The sequence below is a fragment of the Bos grunniens genome, chromosome 20 (genome assembly GCF_055505025.1).
Source record: "Bos grunniens cultivar Pamir isolate PY7600 chromosome 20, Bosgru_T2T1.0, whole genome shotgun sequence".
NCBI lineage: Eukaryota > Metazoa > Chordata > Mammalia > Artiodactyla > Bovidae > Bos > Bos grunniens.
Genome location: NC_141184.1, coordinates 56759343 through 56776554, shown reverse-complemented (window position 1 = coordinate 56776554; position 17212 = coordinate 56759343). Strand labels below are relative to the sequence as shown.

At 36.6% G+C, this 17212-nt stretch overlaps 1 protein-coding gene and 1 long non-coding RNA gene across 12 annotated transcripts in view; one reads left to right on the top strand and one right to left on the bottom strand.

The window, feature by feature from the left end:
• LOC147350438 (uncharacterized) overlaps nucleotides 1-4950 on the top strand; it is a 130516-nt gene extending 125566 nt beyond the window's left edge. For both annotated transcript variants that reach the window (XR_015148854.1, XR_015148855.1), the window contains exons 3-4: nucleotides 3273-3426; nucleotides 4230-4950. This is a non-coding gene — a long non-coding RNA (uncharacterized LOC147350438). The remainder of the gene's footprint in view (nucleotides 1-3272; nucleotides 3427-4229) is intronic.
• The window catches only part of RNF180 (ring finger protein 180), a 305462-nt gene that overhangs the window by 39815 nt on the left and 248435 nt on the right, over nucleotides 1-17212 (bottom strand). The window lies entirely within an intron of this gene.

The following is a 17212-nucleotide window of genomic DNA, read 5'->3' as shown; positions in this document are numbered from 1 at the left end:
TTTTCCACAGTTTATTGTGATCCACACAGTCAAAGGCTTTGGCATAGTCAATAAAGCAGAAATAGATGTTTTTCTGGAACTCTCTTGCTTTTTCCATGATCCAGCAGATGTTGGCAATTTGATCTCTGGTTCCTCTGCCTTGGATACAATATGGAAATAATAAACACTCTGTTGTCTCCTAAATCCCACTGCATTTACCCCAGAGAGGTACATATTGGCTAAACTCTAATTTGTGCCATTACTTGCAGATTTCATAAATTTGCACTGTAGTTTCAAATTGGTTTTGGTGTTTAGTTGCTAAGTCACGTCCGACTCAGCGGACTCCAGGCTCCTCTATACATAGAATTCTCCAGGCAAGAATTAAATTTCCAAAAGTCTACAAATAATAAATGCTGGAGAGGGTGTGGAGAAAAGGGAACCCTCTTACACTGTTGGTGGGAATGCAAACTAGTACAGCCACTATGGAGAACAGTGTGGAGATTCCTTAAAAAACTGGAAATAGAACTGCCTTATGATCCAGCAATCCCACTGCTGGGCATACACACTGAGGAAACCAGAAGGGAAAGAGACACGTGTACCCCAATGTTCATCGCAGCACTGTTTATAATAGCCAGGACATGGAAGCAACCTAGATGTCCATCAGCAGATGAATGGGTAAGAAAGCTGTGGTACATATACACAATGGAGTATTACTCAGCCATTAAAAAGAATACATTTGAATCAGTTCTAATGAGGTGGATGAAACTGGAGCCTATTATACAGAGTGAAGTAAGCCAGAAGGAAAAACATAAATACAGAATACTAACGCATATATATGGAATTTAGAAAGATGGTAACAATAACCTGGTGTACGAGACAGCAAAAGAGACGCTGATGTATAGAACAGTCTTATGGACTCTGTGGGAGAGGGAGAGGGTGGAAAGATTTGGGAGAGTGACATTGAAACATGTAGAATATCATGTAAGAAACGAGTTGCCAGTCCAGGTTCGATGCGCGATACTGGACGCTTGGGGCTGGTGCACTGGGACGACCCAGAGGGATGGTGTGGGGAGGGAGGAGGGAGGAGGGTTCAGGATGGGGAAAACATGTATGCCTGTGGTGGATTCATTATGATATTTGGCAAAACTAATACAATTATGTAAAGTTTAAAAATAAAATAAAATTAAAAAAAAATTCAATTAAAAACACCAATTCATACATGAAAAAAAAAATAAAACAATACGTTTTCTGAAAAAAACAAACAAAAAAAAGAATTAAATTTATGTTTACTATCCAAAACAAATGGACAACTGCCATGCACTATTAAACTATCTTTGCATTATGCCACAGTTAACTTCATTTCAATGTAAGGAAAACACCAGTCTTCTCCTTTATTTATAACATTGCGTTCTGTCTGGTTAATTCATTCTTCATAAAAGCTTGGATATGATACTGCCTGGAAGTCAGAGAATAAATAAAATAATCTTTCACAGTACCTTTCCATTCTGAGTCCACATTCTGTTCTGCTATATAGTCGCAAGTCCTAGCAGCTTCTAGAGTAATGTATATCAACCTTAGTACTTTGGCTGCATTTTGGACTGTCCTGGGGATCTTTATATACTACTGATTTTGGAGATCAGCTCCAGAAACTCTGATTTAATGGTCTGAGATATCACCAGGGGATTAGGATTAATTTAAGGTCATAGTGTATAATAACAGAAACCTATATCCAGAACTGTTCTGCTTTAAAAAAGAAAGAAACTAAAGAACACAAAAACTTATCACTTCTCCCTTATGTAAAAAAAAATTTTTTTTTCATCTGTTTACATTAACTGACGAGTTTCCAAGATAAGACAAAAGTTCTGTTTCATCATAATGGTCTTATTTTGTAGTAAATCTATTTTAGGGCACCCTATTTCTGAAATTCTGGATTAAAATTATGAGTGCTGAGGTTTTCTCTCTTAGAAGTTCTTTATGCCTTCATTAGTATCGTCAGCCTAAATTCTTTATTGATTGGTCAAAATGAGACTAAGTAGTTTACATTTTACTTTCTCAAAGGAATATGTGATGCAATCTGTCATTTCTCTAGAAGTTATTTAGTTTATGTCATTCTGAGAAATACTTTAACTTCACAAATATAAGCATACTCAGCAAATAAAAAAAGAAAACCCCAAAATTCCTTCCATAACTTCAGGATTTTTTGAGTCTAAAATAAATTTATAATATTTAAAATCACACATTTACAATAAAGACAAATACGATATGAAACTAAATATCTGTGGTATCTAACGTATGGCATGAATGAACCTATCTACAAAACAGAACAGACTCACAGACACAGAGAGCAGACCTGTGGTTGCCGAAGGGCAGGAGGATGTGGAAAGGGATGCACTGGGAGTGGGGTTGGTAGATGCAATTTAATGCATTTATCATGGATAAACAACAAGACCCTAGTGGAGAGCACAGCGAACTATACTCAATACCCTGTGGTAACAGAAAAGAGTATGGAAAAGAATATAAAAATAATTATATATATAATTATAACTGGGTCACTTTTCTGTACAGTAGAAATTGGCACAATGTAGATCAACTATACCTCATGAGGTCTTTACAACCTCCAGATATTCTTTGGATTATATAACTTCATTGTTAACACTAGCAAGCGGGTACTCTTTCTGCCCCCTTCTGATGCCTATGTCAGAAGCTTTCTCTATCTCCTTTATACTTTAATAAAACTTTATTACACACACACACACACAAATAAAATAATGGCTATCTACAATGGAGGGCTTTTAGTCAGTAATATGAATAATGCAGGATGATTATACAATCTTTAACTTATATATAGAAAAATTGTTTATAGTCTGTTCCTATTTGCATTTGTCATGACAGGTGTTACAAGTGTTCTTGGTTGGAAGTGACCTTGACTTTACTCTAGTTTTAAAATCATTTTTATCTGAACACTGAGGAAATTTTCATTAAGACACTGATGAGACTATAGACTGCATCTTTTCAATCCATCAATAATTAACCTTTTAAATTTATCTTATATAATGAGCACTTCCCTGTTTATTTTTCTTTTGTATAAATATTGGGGTATCATGGTGCTTTCTGATAATGTTGTGCATGGAGGCATCCTATGCAAGAGGCATGAAATACTTTTGTGGATATTATCTTTCCTGACGGAGAGACTGTCCTTAGGATCAAGCAGCCACTAAGTATATGCACCTGAATAAGGAAATGAGAAAAGATGCAGAATTACCATATTGGCTTACTTATGCTATGCACTGCAGAACTCCAGAGAGGACCCTTCACAGAGATGACTATATGGAAAGATGCTTCCTGGGGTTGTGCAGTGTGACATCCCTGATTTCAAAGCTCTCCACTGCTCTTCTAACTTGGAAGCATCTAGGAGGTAAACCCAGGCGGATGATTCTCCATGATGAGGTAGGTTAAAAGTCGTCTAAGGGGCTACAAGCTGAGGATTATGTGGTTATACCTTGCAAATTATATCATCTATATTCTGGCAAATGGATCATTGCTTCATTAATACAGTCTATTACTGGTAATTTAGAAAATCAAAGACTTAAAGTAAACTGGCTTAAAAAATAAGGTGCTTCTTGATCCCTTCTCTCTTGGGATTCTATATACATAGTAAGAGGTAGGACTCTGCTTACAGACTGAACTCTCCATCCACTTACTCAAATAGCTCAGCTGCATGAAAGTAGAACATGGAGAAGTACGGCAGATTTGTATCGTTCAACCTGCAAGAGGCAGGAGAGAATGAGAACAGTGGATTGGCAAAAAACCAACCAACCAACCATGTTTGGGCTCTGAGAGAAGGGGTTTGAGGGCATCGACTGTGCTTGAGTAGAGGAAGCAGAAGTGGAAACAGGGCATGTCCCTCCGTGGCAGTGATTCTGAACACCATGACCTAAACTGCTAATGACGTATGGCTCACTGACTGTCAAGCTGCAGTGTCCACTTTTTTATTTTTACAGTTTCCTTTTTCTATTGACATTGTCCACCCTCTTACCTACTTTGCTCATCTTTTTCTCTATTTTCATTGACATTTTTTCCTAACAGTTTAAATCCTAGTCAGCTAATCCAACATCTAGATCATCTAGGGATCTGCATCTGTTTTCTGTTACCACTCATATGTGAAAACTAATACAGAGCAACCTCACTTAAAACAGTCAGGAGGTCAGAAAGGGGAGTTCTTATGCCTCACCACTCTGTGTCAATTACAGACCCAACAGGAAGAGATGTACCTTTGCATTTCTAACAGAAAGAAGGCTGCTACTTTCTTACCCATCAAGAGGAAGAACTTTTCCTAATCCAGCAACAGCGGGCAGTAAGAGGCTATCACAATTTAGCCAATGAAAAGCCAATACACTTTGAACTCAGTCTCCTCCAGTGGACTCTCTAACAGCCCCTTCTCCTCTTCAAAAGGACAGTTCTCCCCCTTGTTTTCTGGACTTGCCTGTGGTTTGCCATAAAGTGCAAGTCCTGAATTGTAATCCTTTGTTCTTTCTGAATAAAGTGTTTTGCTAGTAAAATAAATGATTGTTTCTATCATTTTAGGTCAACATTTTAGTTAATTATTAGTCACAATTTCTTAACCTTCCTTTCTTAAATTATGTCCCATTTTTTATTGTATGAATTACTGAAGTAGATATTATTTCTCTCCACAGAGGACGGGTCCTTTTGTCAGGCAGGTAAAGTGAGAAGCTCATTGTCTCAACACAATAATTAATAAGCTCGGTTGAGGTTGACGTTACATTGCAGTGTTTCTTAGATTCACTCAACCTCTGATTTCAAGTGACTTATCAAATCAGATCAGTCACTCAGTTGTGTCCGACTCTTTGTGACCCCATGAATCGCAGCACGCCAGGCCTCACTGTCCCTCACCAACTCCCGGAGTTCACTGAGATTCATGTCCATTGAGTCAGTGATGCCATCCAGTCATCTCATCCTCTGTCGTCCCCTTCTCCTCCTGTCCCCAATCTCTCCCAGCATCAGAGTCTTTTCCAATGAATCAACTCTTTGCATGAGGTGGCCAAAGTACTGGAGTTTCAGCTTTAGCATCATTCCTTCCAAAGAAATCCCAGGGCTGATCTCCTTGAGAATGGACTGGTTGGATCTCCTTGCAGTCCAAGGGACTCTCAAGAGTCCTCTCCAACACCACACTTCAAAAGCATCAATTCTTCGGTGCTCAGCCTTCTTCACAGTCCAACTCTCACATCCATACTTATAGGCACAGCCCATTCTGTGTTTACTGCATGCTCCTTTTCTGTGACGTGATCTCCTAAACCCTATGGAGTTCACTATGGGACTGCGGATTTGAACTCTGCTTTCGGGTCTTGACCCCTCCTTGAGCGTGGTCCTTTGGGTTTTTTGGTTAATAGTTTAACAGGTCTCTATCTCCTCTAATCTGAAAGTTCTGCTTTTCAGAGGTTGTGAAAGTAACTCTTTCATCTTCCATCCTACACAGATTTAAAATGTGGCAAATATCTTTGGGAGGACTCTTCCTATGTGTTTGTTGTAGGCTTCTGTATTCTGTGGATGATTCCTGACCTCTGTGAGATTGCCAGAGGTTTCATTTTGCTTGTTTGGGCCAACTAGCCAACTAGTAGCCTCTTGTACTGCCACAGCTCTCAGCAAATGTCTCATGGGGAAAATGGCCATATGTTCAGACTCTTTGTCCAACCTGACATGTCAGTCCATATATGGTTGTGAAAAACCTCAGCTGATTTCTCTTCCCCTCATAGAGTCCTCTGCCTATGGCAAGATGATCCTCAGATAACTCTCAGACTCAAAATACTTCCAGAGAAGCAAGTAGTTGGCAGTATTAGCTTCACTGGGGACTCTCCCGCTACTGGAATTTTCTTCATCAAGACTTCTTTAATTCCAGAGCTCTTTTATTTATTTATAAATAGAGCTTTTGTAATTATCATTTTATTCCCATTGAGAATGATGATGCTACAACTTATATGCTAATATATCTTATTATATCTTATATATTCTAGAAAAAGAAATCACCGCTGCTGTTATTGTCAGAAATAATAAGCTTGACCTGTGTTTATTCTTGCATTTCTCAGAGTTCTGTGGCTATTTTCTCATTTTTTGTGTGCTCAAAACCAAGTCCTATAGCATCCCTCTATACTGGGGGAATATCCCTATATTCCTCATCTGTTAATTCTAACTCTGTTGCTGATGATCAAACAAGACTGCTACTCTTCCAGTGCTGAGCTAAGGTAGTAGTGCTGTATCTCACATACAGAACAGGTCCAGAGCATATGATTTTTCAAGTAATATTCAGACTGTCTGGGATAAAAGGTGTAATAAACACAAAGTATAACCTGCAGCCACTGCACAAACCCAGAATCGTCCTCAGAGTACCTTTATACACCTTGCCAACCTCTGTATGCTAGGGTGCATATCGATCATCACCCATAAGGGTACGCCACTCACCATGATTATAGAATAGGATAAGGTGACTACAGCGTCTCTCAGAGACAGAGTAAGTTTTCCATTACCTCTCTTAATTCCAAGCTCCTCAATCTTCATTGTTTATTCCAAGATTGACCACAATTTTCTAGGATAATTCACAGTGAATACACATATTACCCATTGCCCTAACAATGTCATACAGTGGTCAAAGCTTAAAGCATTTGCACATTTCTGAACACATGTACCCCAATGTTCATCGCAGCATTGTTTATAATAGTCAGGACATGGAAGCAACCTAGATGTCCAGCGGCAGATGAATGGATAAGAAAGCTGTGGTACATATACACAATGGAGTATTACTCAGCCATTAAAAAGAATACATTTGAATCAGTTCTAATGAGGTGGATGAAACTGGAGCCTATTATACAGAGTGAAGTAAATCAGAAAGAAAAACACCAACACAGTATACTAACACATATATATGGAGTTTAGAAAGATGGTAATGATAACCCTGTATGAGAGACAGCAAAAGAGACACAGATGTATAGAACAGTCTTTTGGACTCTGTGGGAGAAGGCGAAGGTGGGATGATTTGGGAGAATGACATTGAAACATGTATAATATCATATATGAAATGAATCGCCAGTCCAGGTTTGATGGATGATGCAGGATGCATGGGGCTGGTGCGCTGGGATGACCCAGAGGGATGGTACGGGGAGGGAGGTAGGAGGGGGGTTCAGGATGGGGAACACGTGTATACCCGTGGTGGATTCATGTTGATGGATCGCAAAACCAATACAATATTGTAAAGTAATTAGCCTCCAATTAAAATAAATAAATTTATATTAAAAAATAAAAAAATAAAGAAATTAAATAGCACCATTTATTAGATAGTAACAGTCAAATTTGAATTTGGCTGTGCTGAATTCCTTAACTTCCTTCTTGGTTTCTCTTGATCAAAGGCTGAAAAATTTCAGTGTCAAGTACCAAAGTCATCTTATTACCTGTTTCAACATTTTAAGTCTGTGCAATCAATTCTGGGATAACAAGGGAATATTTCATGCAAAGATGGGCACAATAAAGAAGAGAAACAGTAAGGACCTAACAGAAGAAGAGATTAAGAAGAGGTGGCAAGAATACACAGAATAACTGTACTTTATAACAGCTAATAACTGTTAATAACCCAGATAACTACGATGGTATGGTTACTCACCTAAAACCAGACATCATGGAGTGTGAAGTCAATGGCGCTTAGGAAGCATTACTACGAACAAAGCTAGTGGAGGTGATGGAATTCCAGCTGTGCTATTTCAAATCCTAAAAGATGATGCTGTTAAAGTGCTGCCCTCAATATGTCAGCAAATTTAGAAAATTCAACAATGGCCACAGGACTGGAAAAGGTCAGTTTTCATTCTAATCCCAAGAAAGGCATGCCAAAGAATGTTCAAGCTACCATACAATTGCACTTATTTCACATGCTAGCAAGGTAAAGCTCAAAATCTGTCAAGCTAGGCTTCAACAGTGCGTGAACTGAGAACTTCCAGAAGTACAAGCTGGATTTAGAAAAGGCAGAGGAACCAGAGATCAAATTGCCAATACCCATTTGATCACAGGAAAACAAAGGGAATTCCAGAAAAACATTTATTTCTGCTTCATTGACTACCAAAAGCCTTTGAGTGTGTGGATCACAACAAACTATGGAAAATTCTTAAAGAGATGGGAACACCAGACCACCTTACCTTCCTTCTGAGAAGCCTGTACGCAGGTCAACAAGCCACAGTTAGAACCGGACGTGAAGCAAGGGAAGGGTTCAAAATTGGGAAAGGAGTACGTCAAGGCTGTATATTGTCACCCTGCTTATTTAACTTATATGCAGAGTACATCATGTTATATGCTGTGCTGGATGTATCACACGCTGGAATCAAGACTGCTAGGAGAAATATCAACAACCTCAGATATGCAGATGATATTACTTTCATGGCAGAAAGTGAAGAGAAACTAAAGAGCTTCTTGATGAAGGTGAAAGAGGAGAGTGAAAAAGCAGGCTTAGCTCAACATTCAAAAACCTAAGATCATGGCATCCAGTCCCATTACTTCATGGCAAATAGATGGGAAAACAATGGAAACAGTGACAGACTTTATTTTCTTGGGCTCCAAAATCACTGGACAGTGACTGCAGCCATGAAATTAAAAGACGCTTGCTCCTTGGAAGAAAAGCTATGACAAACCTAGACACAGAGACATTACTTTGCAAACAAAAATCCATATAGTTAAAGCTGTGGTTTTTCCAGAAGAAAACAGTGTTTCAGTTTTTATTCCACTGCCCAACTGAGCTATTTAGCCTTCAACAGAGACCATGAATTCATGACCCAACACCAGAATAACACTAGGTCATGTGAAGAGGAAAGGAAATATTTTATGTAAAAGTGAGCTAGCTCTTAGACCTCTTACCAAGTGTTAGTTGCACTGATGATTCTGTCAATCTTAGTTTCTTCCTCTGAAGTATCTACCATTTCCAGGCATTGCATCTTAGTGTATCAGTATCCAGCTGATGTGGTTTCTAGTCCCACTAGTATCTCTGAAACAGGCAACGAGGAACTAGAAACCAGGATCCATGAGGAACAGCTGAAGGAATGTATATAGTGTCTGTGTGGAATAAAGACCTGTCTAGAACATCAAATGTGTCTTTGCATGTTTGAAGAACAGTCACATGGAGGAAGATTAAAACAGACTTGAACCAATAAAAGGAAATTATGAGAAGCCAGGTTTCATTTACACAGAAACTTATGTGAATGAGTTGTTAAAATGAACAAATGTACTTATTCAGGTAGTAAGTGATAAGCATGTGATACGCAGAATCTAGATGTCTATCTCTGAGCATGATTGTTGAGGCTGTTCTTGTATTGGTCAGAGAAGTTACATTATGTATATTTTCTAACTCTTCAGAATCTATGATTTTACATTTTAGTGTGATTGCATGTAACTACGTATTTCTAAAGCAATTTCTTATATTGTAGGGCTGATTTGGCTTCCAAAATAAATTTTAAACTTATTATTAAACTGTACAGCAAAAACAGGGCCTGATTCTGCCATTAGAAAAAAAATAGAAAAAGAAACTAAAATTCTTAGGCCCTTTTGAAAAATTACATTGTGAAAAGGTTAATGAACTTTCTAGTAAGACAGCACCAAGGCTACAGCACATTGTAAAATCTCTCTGATTTTACCTCCAACTTTCTGAGAAAGCAAATTTCTGGGTGATATTCAAACTCCTGCTATTTGATCATATATTGTTTTGTTCTCTATTAGAGACAAGCATTCTTTTACATGTGGATATTCCTTCATTTATATTGAGCATGTTTAAACTTGCAGAATCAATCTAACACCTTCAGATGAGCTAATGACCAAATAGAATAATTCCCTAGGCTTTACAATAAAACAAATGGATTGGTCATAAATATGTCTCAGATACCTTCATTTTAGCTGCATGTTCTTGTTATTACCAGAAAAAATTAGGACATCAGATTTAAATCATGGCGCTTTTTTTTTCATTTCTTTGATTTGAGTATATTTAGAAAAAAATTCAATAACATGGAACTTTATTTTGGCAAAACATGTTAGTAAAACCTCTTAGCTTGTTAATATATACAAAATTGGTTTCTTAGGAAACCAACTAAAACATGGCAAGCCTGAAAATCAAGTCAATTAGATACTGATAAACTGAGGATGCCATGCTTGGAAATAATAGATACTTCAGAGGAAAAAACTAAGAGCGAGGGTTAACATGTTTTGGCACCTGATAAGAGATGTAAAGTGCTAGCTCTCATATATCTAGAATGTTTCCATTTCTTTTCACATAACTCATTTTATGTATAAGCATATAACATGTATTTGTAAGAAATAAATTTAAAACATGTCTGCTTATTCATTAATATCTTTTAAGACACTACTTGACAAGGAGAAAGGGATAAGTAAGTGTGAGTGAGCTTTACGGATGAACGAATTTTAAAAAGTTTACATGAACTTCATTGATTAGGAAATCTAAAACTATGTTAAAATGTTTTTGCTCTGGTTTTGTGGAGAGAATATTAATTGTATGGAGCTAAAGGAGTCTATATGAATGTCTATTCTTTTCCATAATATCTTCTTTTCCCACCTTACCTCCTTCTGCCAACCTTTGAAAATTAAGCTGAAAAGAAACTGTTTTGAGAAAACAATTAATGTGGCACAGATGGCATGATGTTGAATACTGTGGTATAATATGGATACTATTATGTATCTGTATATAATACAGATATTATATCCATATTCAATTTTCAACTATCCTAATTTTTGTACAATTTTATTACTTTAAATCAAGATAATTCAATCAGTATCAAATTAAGTGTGCTTTATTCCTATGAAAAATAATCAGAAATGAAGACTAATAAAAATACTGCAAGTAATGTATTACTGAGATTACTGAGAGGGAAACTGATGACCTTAAATAATAATTTTTTAAAAATTAAAAGGATAAAAATTAAGGTACTAGAAAGGCACCTTCCTATGGTATAAAAAGGACAGAATAAATAAAAAAGAATAGCAGTAAGGATTTAACAAAGCAGAAATTAATGAAACTAAAATAAAGATACAATAGAGTCAATTTCACAAATTCATTATTTAAAAAGAATAATAAAATTTACAAATATCTGGCAAGATCAGGAAAAAAGCAGGGCATAAGTAAACAATATTGATAATATACAGAGAAGAGAGCTATAGACACAGGAGAGATTAAACAATATAAACAGCTTTCTGTCAACAAATATTAAAACAGAAAAAATTAATCCCTGGAAGAGATATATCATATAAATTGACTTAAAAATAAACTGAGAACAAAGATATTTTGAAAACGGAAACATGGGGCAATCTTACTCATAAATATAGATGTTAAATAAAAGAACTTCAGACAAAAGCAGAATTTCCCGCTTTATGCCACTTTGCTTGTATGAAAAGTATGAACTAGCATCTCTTTTTACTAACTGAAATAAATCTGAAATGGATTTTGGCTTCAATGTTTGTTTTGCATGGAGCCAACCCAAAGCTGCGTGTACCCCCAGCAGGCAGAGTGGCACCACCAAGCAACTTCTGTTTTGTTTTTGTGGAAAGAATAGTAATTGTATGAAGCCCAAGGTGTCTACATGAATGTCCATTCTTTTCCATAATATCCTCTTTTCCCACCTGACTTCCTTCTACCAACCTCTGAACATTTAGCTGAAAAGAAACTGTTTTGAGAAAACAATTAACATGGCACAGATGGCATGGTATGTTGAGTACTATGATATAATATGGATATCAGCATCAGGAATATTAAAATATTTCTTTTAATATCAGAGATGCTGCTATCACTTTTCTATTCAAAATCAAACAGAAGTCCTTGTTCAGAAAGTATGGCAAGAAAAAAAAGAGAAGGAAAAAGCATACATATTAGTTTGAAACATATAAAACTGTCTTTATTTACAGGTAAGGCAGATATGATGGTCTTCATTCAAAGCCCCTCAAACACTATAAATAATGAAACTGAAGGTAATTTAGTAAGGCTGCTGAATATGGGATCAAAATCCCACAAGGCCATTTCTATACAATGCAGTTAAGGAATAACTTAAAAAACCCAGAATCATTATTTAATATTCAGAAAAGTAGGCTATTTTGTTTGAAGGGAGACATGAATCCTCTGTAACACACAATAAGAGGTAGATTCTAGATAAAGACCTAAGTGAGAAGTAATTTTTAATATTAACTTTATAGTTTTACCTAAGCAAAAACTTTTGTAACCTGGGAATGGGGAAGAACTTCTTAAATAAAACTTTAAAATACAATGAGAACACAAAATTAAGGTGGATTTAATTATGTCAAAGTTGAATTTCTTTCAGTGAAGGACATCATGGATAAACTTAATATACAGATTATAAAATGGGATAAAACATTTATAATATCTAAAGCAGACAGAGAATTAGTATCCTGAATACACAAGAAATTCTGTAAAACTGATAAAAGGCAGAAACCGCCTTAGGAAAATGAGGAGAGCGGTTACAGAAAAGGAATCTGAAAGACTGATAAGTATTTGAAGGATCTTAAACTACTAGAGATCAGATAAAAGCAAATTAAATTAATAATGAGAGTTCCTAACTTCCATTCTTTGTCATTTTCCATAGTTCCAATTCCCCCAACCCTCATGCATTGTTACAGGTATCTACACTGGCATTTGGGGGAACTGTTGGCATTATTTAGTCAAATATATGACCCAGACATTCTGCTCCTGAGTCTATATGCCAAATAAATCCTCACAAGGCCCACATTACGATATTCACTAGTATTACATGTAGTGGCAGGGAGCTGGAGGCATTCTGTGCTCCAGTCAGTGAACAGCTGGATAAAATGCGGTACATGCATACCTTCAGAGAACAGGATTTAGAAGTACACATAGGCACCAAGATTTATCTAAAAGTCTAGTGCTAGACGAAAAAGATAAGAAACAGTGCAATAATATAACGACACCATTCCCATAAATTAAAATATATGCAGAGAAAACAAAAAATATGATTTAAAAATAAAATGAAAAGATACAGATTAAATAAATTCAACATAATAGAAAGTAGGACATGAGGATAAAAGGAAACAAATGAGTGTGTGGACTGGTGATGACAGTAGCAGTTAATTAAGAAGTAGAACTGGAGTAACTAGCCTCACCCAAGGTTCAGAGGAGGAGAAAAGAGGGTAACAACAGCAAATATATGTGAATAAATCTAACTAAAATGTGTATAAAACATCAGTGAAGGAAATTATCAAATTTTATTATAAGACATGAAAGAGTTAGAAGATCTAGATAAAAGAAAAATCATTTAGTGGATAGGGAAGGTTATTAAGGTGTCAATTCTCCCCACACGGACTCATGCATTGAATAGGAACTTCTTCCCTTAATTCAAAATGGTTTTCTTTTTTCTTTTTAATTGAAAAATAATTGCTTTACAATGTTGTGTTGGTTTCTGCCATATATCAGCATGAATCAACCATATATATACATATGTCCTCTCCCTCTAGAACCTCCCTCCCACCTCCCACTCCATCCCACCCCTCTAGGTTGTCACAGAGCACCAGGCTGAGCTCCCTGTGCTATACAGAAACTTCCCATTAGCTATCTGTTTTATACAAGGTAATGTATATATTTAAATGCACTCTCTAAATTCGTCCCACCTTTGTAAAGTTTTCGTGGAACTTTACAAGATGATTCTAAGATTCAAAGAGATAAACAAACAAACAAAAAATGGTCAAGAGACTCATGCAGCAAAACAAGTCTGAAGAAAGATATCAAGACTTCTTATAAGGCTTCAGTAACTGAGATACTATAGTATGGAAGTAGAACTTGACATACAGACCAAAGGAACCAAATAAAGACTTCAGAAAAAGACTCACAGAAATGGAAATTTAAACCATGACAGATTAGCACTGTGGATCAGTGGGGAAATAATGAATTATTAAATCGTGGTTGGAAAAAATAGGAAAAAAATCCCAAAGTAATTGGATCCCTACCCTATAACATAACACCCATTCCCCTCACCACCACAAAATCCAGAAAGTATCAACAACACAAATTACTTCCAAAGACCTTCAAAATATTTGAAAAATACGAAGGAAAATATCTTTATGACACTGAGGATAGAGAATTTCTCAAATCAGATGATACATACCAGAAAGATGCTAAAAAACGAAAAACTACAATTCATTAAAGACATGATAAAGTGAAAAGAAAAACAAGTGAGAGAAGACAGCTGCCATTCATATAATTAACAAGAAAAGGAAACAGCAGAATATTTTAAAACTCTCAAAAATCAACAAGAAAAATACAATTGATAGGAAAATGGACAAAATCTGAAAAGGAATTTCACAAATGAAGAAATTCAATAACTGATACATATACAAAGCTATTTTCAATCCCTGTTAGTAATAAGATAGATTGAAATTAAATCCCCAAGGAGATATCATTTTATACCCACTGAAAACACTAAATGTGGTAAACAAAGTTGGTGACAGATCAGCAGTCATTTAGGAAAAGGTTTAGGCAATCAAATTAAAAATATGTTTTTCTTATGACCCAGCTGTTTTTTACTGGCACTTTTCTAGAGGAACTCTCATGCTCCAAGAGACATGAAAATATTTATAACAATGGTGTTATAATAACAGAAACTGTATAACTCATTTCCTCATCAACAGAGAATAAATGGTACCATATTCACATAGTCCAAATCTATGCCTCAATCACTGATGCCAAAATTGACTGGTTCTATGAAGATTACATCTTCCAGAAATAACACACACTACACACAAAGATGTCCTTTTCTTCACAGGGGATTGGAATGCAAAAGTAGGAAGTCAAGAAATATGCTGAATAACAGGTAAGTTTGGTCTTGGAGTATGAAATGAAGCAGGGGAAAGGCTAACAGAGTTTTATCAAGAGAATATACTAGTCATAGCAATACACTTTTCCAACAACACAAGAGATGACTCTACACATGGCCATCACCAGATGGTCAACACCAAAATTAGATTGATTATGTTCTTTGTAGCCAAAGATGGAGAAACTCTAAAGTCAGCAAAAACAAGACCTGGCACTGACTGTGGCTCAGATCATGAGCATCTTTACTGTCAAATTCAGACTTAAATTGAAGAACGTAGGGAAAACCACTAGGCCAGTCAGGTAGGACCTAAATCAAGTCCCTTATGATTATACACTGGAAGTGAAGAATAATTCAGTGGATTAAATCTGGTAGACAGAGTGCCTGAAGAACTATGAATGGAGGTTCATAATATTGTACATCAGACAGTGACTTCAACCATCCCAAAGAAAAAGACATGCAAGAAGACAAAGTGGTAGTCTGAGGAGCAAAGATGGGCACAATAAAGGACAGAAATGGTATGGACCTAACAGAAGCAGAAGATATTAAGAAGAGGTGTCAAGAATACACAGAAGAACTGTACAAAAAAGATCTTCTTGACCCAGATAATCACAATGGTGTGATCACTCACCTAGAGCCAAACATCCTGGAATGTGAAGTCAAGTGGGCTGTAGGAAGCATCACTATGAACAAAGCTGGTGGAGGTGATGGAATACCAGTTGAGCTATTTCAAATCCTGAAAGATGATGCTGTGAAAGTGCTGCACTCAATATGCCAGCAAATTTGGAAAACTCAGCAGTGGCCACAGGACTGGAAAAGGTCAGTTTTCATTCCAATCCCAAAGAAAGGCAATGCCAAAGAATGCTCAAACTACTGCACAATTGCACCATCTCACATGCTAGTAAAGTAATGCTTAAAATTCTCCAAGTTAGGTTGAGTAATAAAGTTACTTTGAACCTCCTCCATAAAAAATTATAGAAACTTGAGTTCTGTGGAAGTTCTATGAGGAGAAATAACATGAAATCACAAAGAAACAAATATTTAATTTATAGCTTTAGCACCCCAGAATATAAAAAGACAAAAGGAAATTAAGGGGTTATCAGAATGATGATTCATTTTTTTAAAAAATCTGCATATAGGGTAGAAGGTAGGATTCAAAGGAATCTTTTAAAGCACATAATCTGTACATTAAATTTTCTCTTCTTTCACATGAAATCCTGTGAATAACACTTTATTATATTTAATTTTATATCATATTTTGGTCTAAATGTAATACATTTTAGTGAATGAAAGCTGCTCAGTAATATCTGTCTTTTTGTGACCTTATGGACTATACAGTCCATGGAATTCTCCAGGTCAGAATGCTGGAGTGGGTAGGCTTTCCCTTCTCCAGGGGATCTTCCTAACCCAGGGATCACACCCAGGGCTCCTGCATTGCAGGTGGATTCTTTACCAGCTGAGCCACAAGGGAAGCCCAAGAATACTGGAGTAGGTAGCCTGTCCCTTCTCCAGGGCATCTTCCTGACCCAGGAATTGAACTGGGGTCTCCTGCATTGCAGGCAGATTATTTACCAACTGAGCTATATATTACAAATTCTTTAAGAGATGATATACCAGACCACCTCACCTGTCTCCTGAGAAACCTGTATGCAGGTCAAGAAGCAACAGTTAGAATCAGACATGGAAAATTAGGGAAGGAGCATGTCAAGGCTGTATATTGTCACCCTGCTTATTTAACTTTATGAAGACTACATCATGTGAAATACCAGGCTGGATGAATCATAAACTGGAATCAAGACTGCCAGGAGAAGTATCAATAGCCTCACATATATATATGATACCACTTTAATGGCAGAAAGTGAAGAGTAACTAGAGAGTCTCTTGATGCGGTTGAAAGGAGAGTGAAAAAGCTGGGTTAAAACTTATTATTCAAAAACAGTAGATCATAGCATCTGGTCCCATCACTTCATGGCAAATAGATGGGGAAAACAATGGAAATAGTGACAGACTTTATTTTCCTGGGCTCCAAAATCACTGTAGCCAGTGACTGCAGCCATGAAATGAAAAGCTGCTAGCTCCTTGGAAGTAAAGCTCTGACAAATCTAGAGCTAGTGTATTAAAAAAGCAGAGACATCACTTTGCCAATAAGGGTCCATACAGTCAAAGCTATGTTTTTTTCAGTAGTCATGTATGGATATGAGAGTTGGACCATAGAGAAGGCTGAGCACTGAAGAACTGATGCTTTGGAACTATGGTGCTAGAAAAGACTCTTGAGAGTCCCTTGGACAGCCAGGAGATCAAACCAGTCAATCCTAAAGGAAATCAACCCTGAATATTCACTGGAAGGATTGATG